Source organism: Canis lupus, chromosome 26 (genome assembly GCF_011100685.1).
Source record: "Canis lupus familiaris isolate Mischka breed German Shepherd chromosome 26, alternate assembly UU_Cfam_GSD_1.0, whole genome shotgun sequence".
Taxonomy (NCBI): Eukaryota; Metazoa; Chordata; class Mammalia; order Carnivora; family Canidae; genus Canis; species Canis lupus.
Genome location: NC_049247.1, coordinates 35,913,826 through 35,926,461, shown reverse-complemented (window position 1 = coordinate 35,926,461; position 12,636 = coordinate 35,913,826).

The following is a 12,636-nucleotide window of genomic DNA, read 5'->3' as shown; positions in this document are numbered from 1 at the left end:
CTTCCTGTATTGTGAATTCATAACAGCACAGCGTAAAGGGCTGCTTGCTTTAGGAAAATTGAGCTGCGAGCTGGTTGTGGCGCTGAAGTTGATGCTCACATGGCAAATAGCACGGCCCTCAGGACAGACCATGTTCCTTACCTGAGCACATTACCAGTGAAACTCATCCTAAAATCATATTTCCCTAGGGCTTACTGTTAACAATTCCAACCCTAGATAGTCCATACATAGTAAAGGGAATTGGGGGATGAAATAGGAGCAAATGGGAAGAGGAGTCCCTTTGAGTTCACAATGGTGTTGAAACTCAAAAGGCCTAGAAAAATTCTATCAGCTATTCACCTAGTAATTCTCACCTCTTGTGTGGTCCTCAACACTTTCCTCCTTAATTTCTGAGTTGAACTCCCACGTCTGAAATCGTCTATACTCCCACCTCTCTTTCTTTCCAGCCTCCACATTTGGGATGAAGATTACACTCTTCCTAGGTCAAGCACTTGGCATTGGTCATTCTCAACAGCTGAGGCGGGTTTGGGTTGTGATATATTTCAGGAAATAATTCATCACAGCATATTCGATGTACTCTCATTGGCGATCTCTTATGGGAAATATATCCAAGCACCAGAGAATGAAATTCTACTCTTCCACCTTCTTCCTTGCTTTTCAAACTTTTTTTCATTTATAAAATGGGGATGACAATAGCAAACTCCTTGGAGAATTTTTGAGAGGATTCAATAGGAAAGTTTACACACAGTTTCTGGTACCTAATAAACACTCTCTAAAGTATACTAATCACGTTTTTAATAAAGATTTTATTTATTTATTCGTGAGAGACACAGAGAGAGAGAGAGAGGCAGAAACACACGCAGAGGGAGAAGCAGGCTCCATGCAGAGAGCCTGATGTGGGATTCTATCCTAGGACCCCAGGATCACACCCTGAGCTCAAGGCAGATGCTCAACCTCTGAGCCACCCAGGCTTCCCTGTACTAATCATTTTTAAAATATTGCCTCCTTCATGATACTATCCAGCAAATATTTGTTGAACCTTTATTTTGCACAATGCGTAGAGATGAAAAGACCCTCATCTATTACCCTCTAGGTGCTCTCATGCTGGAAAGCAAAACATGATTTCTTACAAAACAAGACCCAAAGCAGTAGATCTCAGTAGATCTTTCTCAAAGCAGTGAGAGCTCTGAGGGCATGACCTCACTGAATCTGGAGCTGAGGAAGAGGAGGTCAAGGAAGGCTATGCAGAAGAGGCAACCAGTCTCAAAGGATCTGTCTGAGATTAGTAAAAAAAAAAAAGTAAAAGGAAAATGGCCCACAGTTCAGAGAAAGACTAGTATGTCTGGGAAATTGGAAGGGGCTCTAGAGCTGTTTAGAAAGTGTGGACACAAGGAGACTCAAGGCTGCGAGAGAAGAGGCTGACCAAGTGACAGGGTCACGAGCTTGAATTCCATCCTGAAGGAAATGGGTAGGCACAGAAAACTTTGAAGGAGGGCTGGGGAATGGCAAGATTAAGTCCACATTTTTAAGAGATCATTGACAGAAGCCAGGATGGATTAGAGAAGATGCTAGAAAAGAAAGGGGACCGGTGAAGGTGTCCCTGCAGTGACCACAGTGAGCAAGGTGAGCTGCTGGAAGAGGGAACAGGAAGGTTCAGAACCAGTGTTTTTCCTAGTCCTTTGTTTTTCATTCAACCAAAATGGCCTTACGTAGGCTTGATTTTTCTACATTTGGAATTTTTAAAATGTTGAATGAGATTACACGTTTCTAAAACTTGTTCATTTATTTAGGACTTCACACCCTGTCTTCCAGGTGAGAACCTGCAAAATAATGTGAATGACTTGAAGAGCTATTCGAGTAGTTGGGTGTAAAAACAAAAAAGGATCAGGGCAGATGGCTACACTCTGTGTTTTCCATGCTCAGGTACCATTCATACTGCCCAGTGGCTTAAATGCCTCACAAGCAACAAAAGCAAAGCGTACAAGTGACCTGGACCAAACTAAAAAGCTTCTGCACAGCCAAGGAAACAACCAAATGGAAAGGCAGCCTGTGGAACAGGAGAGAATGTACGCAAGCCGAATAGCTGAAAGAGGTTAATATCCAAAATATATAAAGAACCCCTACAATTTAAAAGCAAAAACAAGCAAACAAACAAACCCAAATGGCATAATTACAAAAAGATGATGGACCTAAGAGGTATTTTTCCAAAGAAGACAAACTAACAGCCTACACAGGAAAAGGTGTTCCACAACCGTAATCGTCAGAAAACTGCACATCAAAGCCATGATGAGATGTCACCTCACACCTGTGAGGTTGGCTACCAGCAACAAAAACCCAAGAAATAACAAATGTCAGTGAGGATGTGGAGAAAAGGGAGCCCTTGTGCAGGGTTGGTGGGAAAGTAAATTGGTGTGGCCATTGTGGAAGACAGTCTGGAGGTTCCTCACAAAATCAGAAACCTAGAATTACCCCAGGATCTGGCCATCCCACTGCTGGGGATAGAGCTGAAGGCAGTGCGAACACTCTGAGCGCATCATCCTTCATGATAGTCAAGCGGTGGAGACACCCAAGGCGTCTGCCAACGGATGAGCGGAGGAGGGAGACGGGCTGTACTCGCAGTGGAATGTCGCTCAGCCCTGAGACAGAAGATGGTCCTGCCCTTTGAGGCAACATGAGATGCACCTCGAGGGCCTTGTGCTAAGTGGAATTAGTCAACGAAAGACACACACACACTGCATCATCGCCCTTGTATGTGGAATCTGACAAACTAACTCAAGAGATAGAGATTAGGACGGTGGTTGCCACAGGCCGAGGGGTGGCCAACATGGGGAGATGTTTCTCAAAGGGTGCCAGCATTCACTTGTAAGATGAGTAAGTTCTGGGGTGTCATAATGTAGGCTATGGTGATGGCCCACACCACCATCTTGTATTCTTGAAAGCTGCTAAGAGAGTTGGTCTTACATGTTCTCACCCCTCCATCGCCCGCCCCCCACCCACCCCCACAGATGGCAACCCTGTGAGGTGGTGGGGTGCTAACTGACTTGGTTGTGGTGACCATTTCAGAAAATACGCGCATATCCAATCATCACATTAGACGCCTTCAATGTATACAATTTTATTTGCAAAGTTGGGCTTCCTTAGAGTTGGGGGTGGGGATCAGTAGATGACTCAAGGCAAGTACTAAACAGAACAGGCCGGCATTTTTACCTAGAAGATTATGACCCTGAGAAAGGTCTACAATTTGCCCAAGGCCACCCAGCCGATCAGGGGCGGAGTTGGGCCACCGGGTCTGCAGTATCTCAAGAGTTTTTCCGAGATAAAGAAGATCACGTTAGTAGGAATTTGGGCGTTTGCCTTGTGGGGAGGAGTAGCCTGATGTCTTCAGGAAAAGGTGGGAGTGGTAATTAACTTCCTGCTCTGGGGGCATTATGCAGACTATCTCTAAGCCCTAGAAACTTGTTCTCACACACATACACACACACATGCACACACGCACACACCTCACGTTGGAGAAGCTGAAAAATCTTTTGGATAAAGCAGAGAGATAAGGGAGGCGGAGTTTATTTCCCACCACAAGTAGGGTACAGACTTCCTCAGACTTTCAGGAACCCTCTCCCTAAATCACTTACGGGCATTGCCTTAAGGGTCCCCTGCCCCTGGATTCCCCTTCGGAGAAGAATGAATGGAATTGGTCACAGAAGACAGGGAGCAAGGCCAGCGAATCCTTCTGATGCGGGGTCTTAACCCCAGGATGAAGCCGGAACCAGAGGCTAGCAGCAGAGCACATCAAGGGAAAAAAAAAAAAAATGGGTCAATAAAGATAAGGGAGATAGTCTGATCAAAACATAAGAACAGCAATAAAGTCCATATAAGACTGGGATTTTATCTTGGGATTTTACAAGCGGAGGCCGTGAACACGATTTCTTGCTTCTTTCTCTTCCATATACTTTCCAAGTACACCGAGGGCTGCCTGAGGAAGGAGTTAAACTTCTCTGCTTTGCATCTTTGGTATGCTCTTGATGATCTCCCCAGGAGGAGAGAGAATGCATTTAGTGGCCCACATTTCTGCTTCGCGCAACCCTTTTCTTGCTGAAGCAGCCTATCTTCTTTTTTCTCTTAACGAAGGCAACTAGCAATATACGAGGCATTTATTTACCTATAATTAGTTGTTAGTGGATTAAGATAATATTTTCATCCCCTGAGGCCAAGAATAATGACATCACCCTGGACTTCCAAGCAATTCTCCAAAGTTTACACATTTTATCTAATGCTTTTGCTTTTTTTTTTTTTTTTCCTAATCAGCAGCCGTAGAGGGGTAAGGACAGGTTTAATCAAGATGAGAAAACACAAATAAAGATAAGTCAAATAACTTGCCAATCAATAGGTACAGTAAGTACTGTGCTCTTTTGAATTGCATACCAAGGCTCTGACTGCAGGCCAGCAGGTCACAAAATTCAGAACAATTAATCATTAAATGTGTGCCTGGAGGGCGGTGCGGGTGGGAGGTGGAGGGGGGAGTAGCAAAATCAAACACTTCACAACTGTATAGATGAAGCAGTTGACTGAATTTTTTATGGGGTGGTAATGGACTGAATTTGCTGGGATGGTACATCCTGAGGTTTCATTGTTTTTTTATATTACCTTTCCTAAAGATTGGAGATTTTGCATCAACATGGAATCCAAGCCAGGACTGGATCCTGGGCAGCAACTCTCAGGCTCAGAGCTGCCTTTCCGTTTGGGGTGCTCTTGCTATTTAAGTGGGAAAAAGAATTCAGTAAGCAGACATAGTCTCTTAAACCTCTGCAGATTCACTATTATTTTATAGAAATGAGTAAAAAAAAAAAAAAAAGTTTTAGGGCTTTCCTGGCTAATTAGAGCAAATCCATTGATATTGAGTCTATTTTCTTTTGTTCTTTCTTCAACGTTGTTTTTTTTTTTTTTTTTTTTTTTTTTGCTGGCTTGATGGCAGGGGACCACCTCTTCCTCTGAAATAATGGACAGTGGAAATAGCAATCTAGTTTTCTGATTAGGGTCTTCCAACACCACGAGGGTCTCCTATGGGCCTTGGGGCCCCAGGGAGGCAGAACCATTCTGGGGAAAGATGAGGAACAGAGTGGAGAGGTCGTTAGCTGAGTTGAGATGACGTAGGATCTTAAAACAGCACAGAGTAAGGACCAAGCGCAGAACTCGGGAAGCCAGTTCTTGCCTTCACTTGCGGCCGATTCCTCCCACATCCCTGGCCTCTCCAAAGCGGTGGTCACAATCGCCCAAGAGCTAAAAGAAATATTGTCTATTAAAATAAATACCTGAAAGTCACAGTTTAGGGTAGTGTGCTCGGCTATTAATTAATCCATCATCCAAATCTCACTTCATATACCTACTATTAATAGGGCTAAATCTGAATGCTTGGCTGTGGTTTTTTCTACAGGTACCATGCCAGTAATAAATTTTTCTCCTGTGCCTTAATGTCCCCTAACATACATGCTCCCCTCTCGGAGCAGGGCTGAGATGCACTGAGCAGCACAGGGCCTGACAGTAGCTTTCCTCCTAAAGCAGGCTGACACGTCGGGCTTCTCTGTCCCCATTGGGGACTTTGTTATCACCACTTATCTTCTAAACACACAGCATCCCTTTCTTCCTCCTTATCCGGGCTGTCACCAAATCCTTTTACTTCTTGCCCCACAGTCTCTTAAACCCTATCTCTCCTTTGGTCTCTTCCATCAAAGCCCAGGCCCTGATTAGGTCTCCTCTTAGTCCTCTCTTCTGCTGGTTTTACATTTCTCCATCCCCTTTTCCCTACGTGCTCATTCCCGCGAGGACCATCTCTTGTTTCTGGGATTCCCAGTAGGCATTATAATTTTTTTTTTCCCTTCCAAATGAAGGAAATAATATGTTGGGCTCCTTTCTTAACTTCCCAGGAAGGCTGTCATGTATTTTAAAAATGAATGTTGGTATCTAAACCTATAGGGCATTTGCATTACTTGCCTTTATTGATCGCCGGCTCTCTACCAGTCGCTTTATGGAAGCGATGATATGTAGCTCCAACAACTGGTCGGTAATAAAGCCTTCCGTCCTTCTCCCAAAGTAGGGGCGGAATCCAGATAATTTAGGTCACGTGCACTGGGCTCCTCAGCAACACTGCCTCAAATTAACAGCCTCAAAGCCTTTATCTCAGCATTGCTTACTTCTTTCTCCTGTTCATAGTGGAACCAACTTCTTGGTGGCCTCTCCAATCGCCCCCAAGAGGTCCCAAGAGAACTAAGGGGACCTGCAATAGGGTTTTGAAGCCCAGATCTCTGGGACCCCCTGTGGAAAAGCTGCAGGCTTGAGCTGGGGGAGGGCACCTGAGCATTGCCTTGCTGCTCCCCTAGACAGGGGAGGTGGCGTTTTGTCTACTTGCCATGAGTACAGATTAATCAGCCCTTTAAATTTAGAAGTCGGGGTGGGGTGGAGGGGGTGGGACTTAAGGAAGTTCTTGAGGGAAGACAGAGAAGAATTTGGACATATCTGAAAATATAGGTTCAGAGCCTCAGAGACAGGGAGGGCACTGACTGGGGCTCCCGTGAGTGCCAGGGGTTCAAGGCCAGCCAAGTCACAACAGCTAATGGCTTAGAAAGAGTTGCAAGGAAGGGCTCCTCGCTCCTCAAGGTCTCTTATCAAAAATGCATCTCTTTTCATTCCCTTTTACTAGTTTGATCATTTATTGGGCTCAGGAACAGACATGCACTGTCCATTTAATCTTTACAGTAAGTACATGAGTTTGATGCCATTTTCATTTTTTAGTATGTGTAATAAGTCATACAGAGGTTAAGGGATTTGCCTAAAATCTCTTGTTAGTAGTTGGTAAAAGAGGGCGAATTTGAACCCAAATCGCCCTGGCTGCAAAAGTTAGGGTTATTGGGGCGCCCGGCTGGCTCCATAGGTGGAGCGTGCAACTCTTATTCTTGGGGTTGTGGGGTCAAGCCCCATGTTGGATGTAGAGAGTACTTCAAAAAATAAAATTTTAAAAACAAAACTAAAAACCTTGTCCCTTAGCCATGTATGTGGGTTTCTGTGTCTATGAGGAAGGGGAGAGGATGCACACTATGAGCTACCACGGGGGCTGGAATCAGAAGGAGCCGTGTGCCGAGGCTTTGTGCCATGCGGGCATCCTTATATTGTGTCATTCCACTTGCTGCATTAGGCATGGGTTCCTTTGCCACCAAAAAGGCATCAAAATGGGAATTATTTTTAAAAGTCTAATAAACACTACTACATCAGATTGTAAGACACAGTTTAGAAAGCAAAGAGCCATAAGAAATGATGCATATGAATGTTTATTTATAGGCATGATTTATTTATTTATTTATTTATTTATTTATTTATTTTTTAAAGATTTTATTTATTTATTCATGAGACACACACACACACACACACAGAGGCAGAGGAGGGAGCCCGATGTGGGACTTGATCCTGGGTCTCCAGGATCATGCCCGGGCTGAAGGCGGTGCTAAACCACTGAGCCACCGGGGCTGCCCTTTAGGCATGATTTAAAAAACAAACAAACAAACAAACAAACAAACAAACTTTTTTGCTTATTTATTTGAGAGGGAGAGAGCACAAGTAGGGGGAGTGAAGAAGGAGAAGCAGACGCCCCACTGAGCAGGGAGCCCAATGCAGGACTCGACCTCAGGACCCCACGATCATGACCTGAATTGAAGGCAGATGCTTAACCGACTGAGCCACCCAGGTATCCCAAGGCACTATTTGAAATATAATTAAATTTGTTTTGGAAAATTCAGGAAATGTTTATCATCATATGCCCCCTTCTTTCTCTCTTGCACCTTCTTCTTCTCCTTCTTCTCCTCCTCCTTCTTTAATTACTCAAAAAGGAAAAGAATAACAAGGAAGAGAGAAGAAATTGTATTTATTGGGTATACCTGGCTAGGTGTCAGGCCTCGTGTTCAGAATTTCATAAAATGGGATTCCTGGGTGGCTCAGCGGTTTAGTGCCTGCCTTTGGCCCAGGGCGTGATCCTGGAGTCCCGGGATCGAATCCCGCATCGGGGTCCTGGCATGGAGCCTGCTTCTCCCTCTGCCTGTGTCTCTGATTCTCTCTCTCTCTCCCTATGTCTATCATAAATAAATAAATATTTTAAAAAAAAGAACTTCATAAAATGATCTTGTGTATTCAGTACAGCCAAGGTAGGAATTGCTAGTTCCATCTTACAGGTAAGAAAACAGGCTTACAGATGCCTGGATCTTGCCCAAAGTCATGCAATTAGTGTCGGTTAGAAGTCAATTCTAGGCCTTTGGAACATCAGAGTTCGTGTTTTTTCTTTGCACCAAAATAGCTGGAGCTTTACCATAGGCGTTCATTAAATTAAAACATTGAAATTAGAAAGTTTTTGGGGAAAAAAATGTAAACACGTATTTTTCCTGAAGGAGGTATGTACCCACAATCCATATTCCTTCCTCTCGGGAGTGGGAACCACGGCTGGGCAAAACTCATGTTCATGTTGTCACTTGAACCAGGACTTTTATTTTTATGCCTGGAAAAAGGTATATGGAGTACAGAAAAATACAGATGTGAGAAGGAGAAATAGCTCTAATTTTATTCCTACTCTGGGTGGGGAATTCGGTTTTTTATTTTATTTCAGCAAATCACATGATCTCAATATTATTAATTAAAGAATATGTTTCAGGGCCTGATTTAGTTTTTCCTTTTAACTAAGTAAGTTCTACACCCAACGTGGGGCTTGAAGTCACGACCCCAGAATAAAGATTCATATGGTTTACGACTGAGACATCAGGCGTCCCTGATTCAGTTCTTTGGTCCAGAAGAGAACTGTACTAACAGCTGATATCTATTTTAAGCCTTTCCTATGAGCCCGGCATTTCGATCATTTACAGTCTTTACAACAACTCAACAGGATGAGTGTTTTCACTCCACTATTTTCCAAAGAGTAAAACAGTGGCTCTGAGGATGAATGGATTTTCGAAAAGAGGTGGATCCAAGACTCCAAACCAGAGCCTGGCCTCCAGGATCATGGGGGGAGAAAAGAGAGCATTTGAGGTCTTAGAAGTGACCAGGGCAATGGATTAGTCTTACCTGCAGAGGAGTGTCTGTGCCTTTTCAGTTAGGATGACTAAACCTTCCTTCCAGATAGTTCTACAAACAAGTGATTCTGATGGAACTCTTCCACATAAGGAAATATTTCTGCCCTGATGATGAGAAAAAAGGTAAATGTTACTCAGTAAAGATTACGAAGATACTTAAGACTTTTGTTAGTATCCCTTTCTTGCTATGTAAGAGTAGGTCAATATAAAATAATTAAAAATCATTTTTAGCTACAAAAGAGTTCATATTTATTGAAAATATATTAGATAAAAAGATGATAGAGGAAGCCCGCTCCCACCCACCCACCCACCCCCTACTGTAACTTCTTCTCTCTTCCAGAGAGTAATACTTTGGGGTATATCATGCTCAAGATAATTTTCTTTGGAAGGAAGAGTAGGTATTGTAAGGAAAATATGAAGCAGGCTAGATACAAATAATGGGGTTATTATTAAGCTCTCCCATGGCCCAAGGGATGCTTATAAAACATGAGTAACATGAGTAACATATAGTATTTTTTTTCTGCTTCTTCCCAGTCCAAGCAATGGATTATTCCAAATCGTCTGGTCTGAAAATTGTAGAGACATCTTTGGTTGCTCTCCTTCTCAGACCCTACCCATCCAGTTGTGTGAGATATCTTCCCCATTCTGTCTCCTTGGACAGCTCTACCTCTGCTCCCTATCTCTCTCAGAAACTTTTTAGACCAGGTTTATTGACGTATACTTGACAGACCACAAGACTAAAAGTTATGAGCGGACGCTTTGAAAACTTTTAGTAGTTTATGGAGCTGTGCAAAAATCATCAAATTCCGCTTTAGAATATCCTTTCACTCCTAAAAGACTCATGCACGTTTGTACTCAACCCCTACTCACTCTGCCAGGCCTCTAGAAAATGCTAATCTACATTCTATCGCTACAGATTTGCCTTTTCTGGACATTTCATATAAAGGGAGTATATAATATGTGGTCACTTCAGTCCGCCTCCTTCCATGATTTAGTCGTGTAGTAGAATTTATCAATAGTTAAAAGCATTCCATTGCATGGATATATCACATTTTGTTTATCCAGGAGCAGATAGATATTAGCAGTATTTTCTGTTTGGGGCTGTTACGAATAATGCTGCTGTGAAAATACATTTACAAGTTTTTGTGTAGGCATATGTTTTCACTTCTCTTGGATATATATTTAGATGTGGAATTGCTGGATCACGTTGTACCTCAATGATGAACCCTTTGAGGAACTGCCAGATGTCTCCCAGCATCCAGGGGATGCTGCCTCAATTTGCAGCCCCTATGACAAAGCATAAGAGTTCTAGTTTCCCTTCTTCATTACCAATGCTTGTGACCATCTTTTGATGATGGCCATTCTCCTGGGTGTGAAGCTGTGTCTCACCATGGTTTTGCTTTCCTTTTCTCCAATGGCTAGTGAGGTGGAGCATCTTTTCTTGTGATTGTCAGTCATTTGTATTTTTTCTTGAGTGACCTGTCTACTCGAAGCCCCTGTCTTTAAAAACCAAACCAAACCAAACAAAACAAAACAAAAACAAAAAAAAAACAACTGAGTTATCTTCTTATTCATAAGTTGGAAAAGCATAGTATCTATTCTGGATACAAGTCCTTTATTGGGCCGATGATTTGCAAATATATATATTTTTTCCCAATCTGTCTTGTCTTTACATTTCCCTACTGGTGTTTTTAACTTTAAATGACAAAGTTTTGACCCTGACTATGTTCCACTTGTTGGCATTTAGGTACCATACCTTCTGCATCCTACCTGAGAACACTTTGCCTGACCTAAGGTCACGAAAATCTCCTGTTTTCTTCTAGAAGCTTTATAGTTTTAGCCCTTCAATAAAGGTCTGATCCATTTTGTGTTGGCTTTTCGTGAGGTCAAGGTTTAAATTCATCTTTTTGCACATGCATATCTAATTGTCCCAAGTATTGTTTGTTGAAAAGCCCATCCTTTCCTCATTTGTTGAAAATTAATTGAAAACTACTGTACTCTCGTGCTGAGATTTTAATCGTTCCATCTGCTTACTACTGGATCGGCCCCATACTCTCTAGCCCACCATTAAAGCTCTCCCTCTTTAATTCGGGGGTTCATCACTACTTACCCAAACCTACTGTCATCTGTCACTATCTTCTTTCCATTATTCTGTGTGTGCATTAGCCTAAATTACTTCATTTTTAGCATGTGTTGTGGACTGTCCTGTTCAGTCTACAGTATTATTCTCCCCAGGTGTTTCTTTATCCAGCCCGTCCATTCAAAATCCAGCTTCAGAGGCTCCTGGCTGGTTTGGTCGGAAGAGCATGTGACTTTTGATCTTGGGGGTCATGAGCCCCATGTTGAGTGTAGAGATTACTTAAAAATAAGTAAGTAAATAAACTTCAAAATCCAGCTTCAGTGCACCTCCTCCTAGAAGCCTCCTCTCGGACTTTTTGTATGCCCATGGGCTCTCTTTCTGTCCCACTGGTGCAATATGTGTTACTTTCTACTTTGCGTTATAATGGTTTTGGAATATGCTTTATCCTCACTAATTAAAAGTCCTTTGAGGAGAGAGTTTGATTTACTTTTAACTGATCATCAATGACTATTTTTTGAATGAATGGATGACTGAATAATATCACATATAAATGCTCTTAAGAGGCTTCATGGGGAGCAGTTTGCTGATTGCCAAACAGACTGCACTATCTGTATCCAAATCCCCAGGACTTTGCTAATTCTTCAGGAGAACAGTTCAACCACCTTTTATCAAGAGAGAGTTACTGAGTCTGATTAAAAAGTGTTTCCTTTTATCAGAAGGGTAAGACTTATCTGTGTTTTCCAAGGCTTTGGTGACTTGTTTTTGAACATAAAGATCAAAGACTTTGCCCCCCCCCTCCATTGTAAGATATTTCAGAAAGCTAATGTGAGGAATATTGTATTCTAATGTGAATTATTTGAATGTGAATCCTGAACATTATTCACAGTTACTCATTTGACATTTTGAAACAGGGCCAAGACAAATGTCTTAGATTTACAGATAGTTGTGAACGTTTCCACTCGCCAGTCAATATTTTTTTCTTTTCATAGCAACATTTGGAAGGTAGGTACTCTGACTCACACCTTTTCATTAGAATCTTGTTTAAAAAGCTATTTTTTTTTTTTCTAGAAACCTACTAACAAACTTTCCAAAGACCCGACTCTTGAAAACGCTGGATGCATAAGCAATGCATGACAAGGAAACCCATTACTCTCTTAAGGAATGTGCCAGCCCAAGAGGGTCTTTTCAAAAGTGAGGTGGAAACTCAGGATAAAACCAGGAGATTTAAAGTAGGGTGATCTGGAGAATGACAAAAAGATCAGAGTGGGGTGGGGAGGATTATGGAAGAAAGAAGAAAAGATGAGATGAGGTGAAGAAGAGGGTAAAGTCTTTCCACAGATTTAAATAAGCTTTAGGCAATTATCTGAACTTTCAAGGGAATTATCTGCACGGCACATCTAAATTTGTTGAGGTTCCTTCATTGTGGCTAGTATCTGGCTAAGGTTTGCACGGTAAACT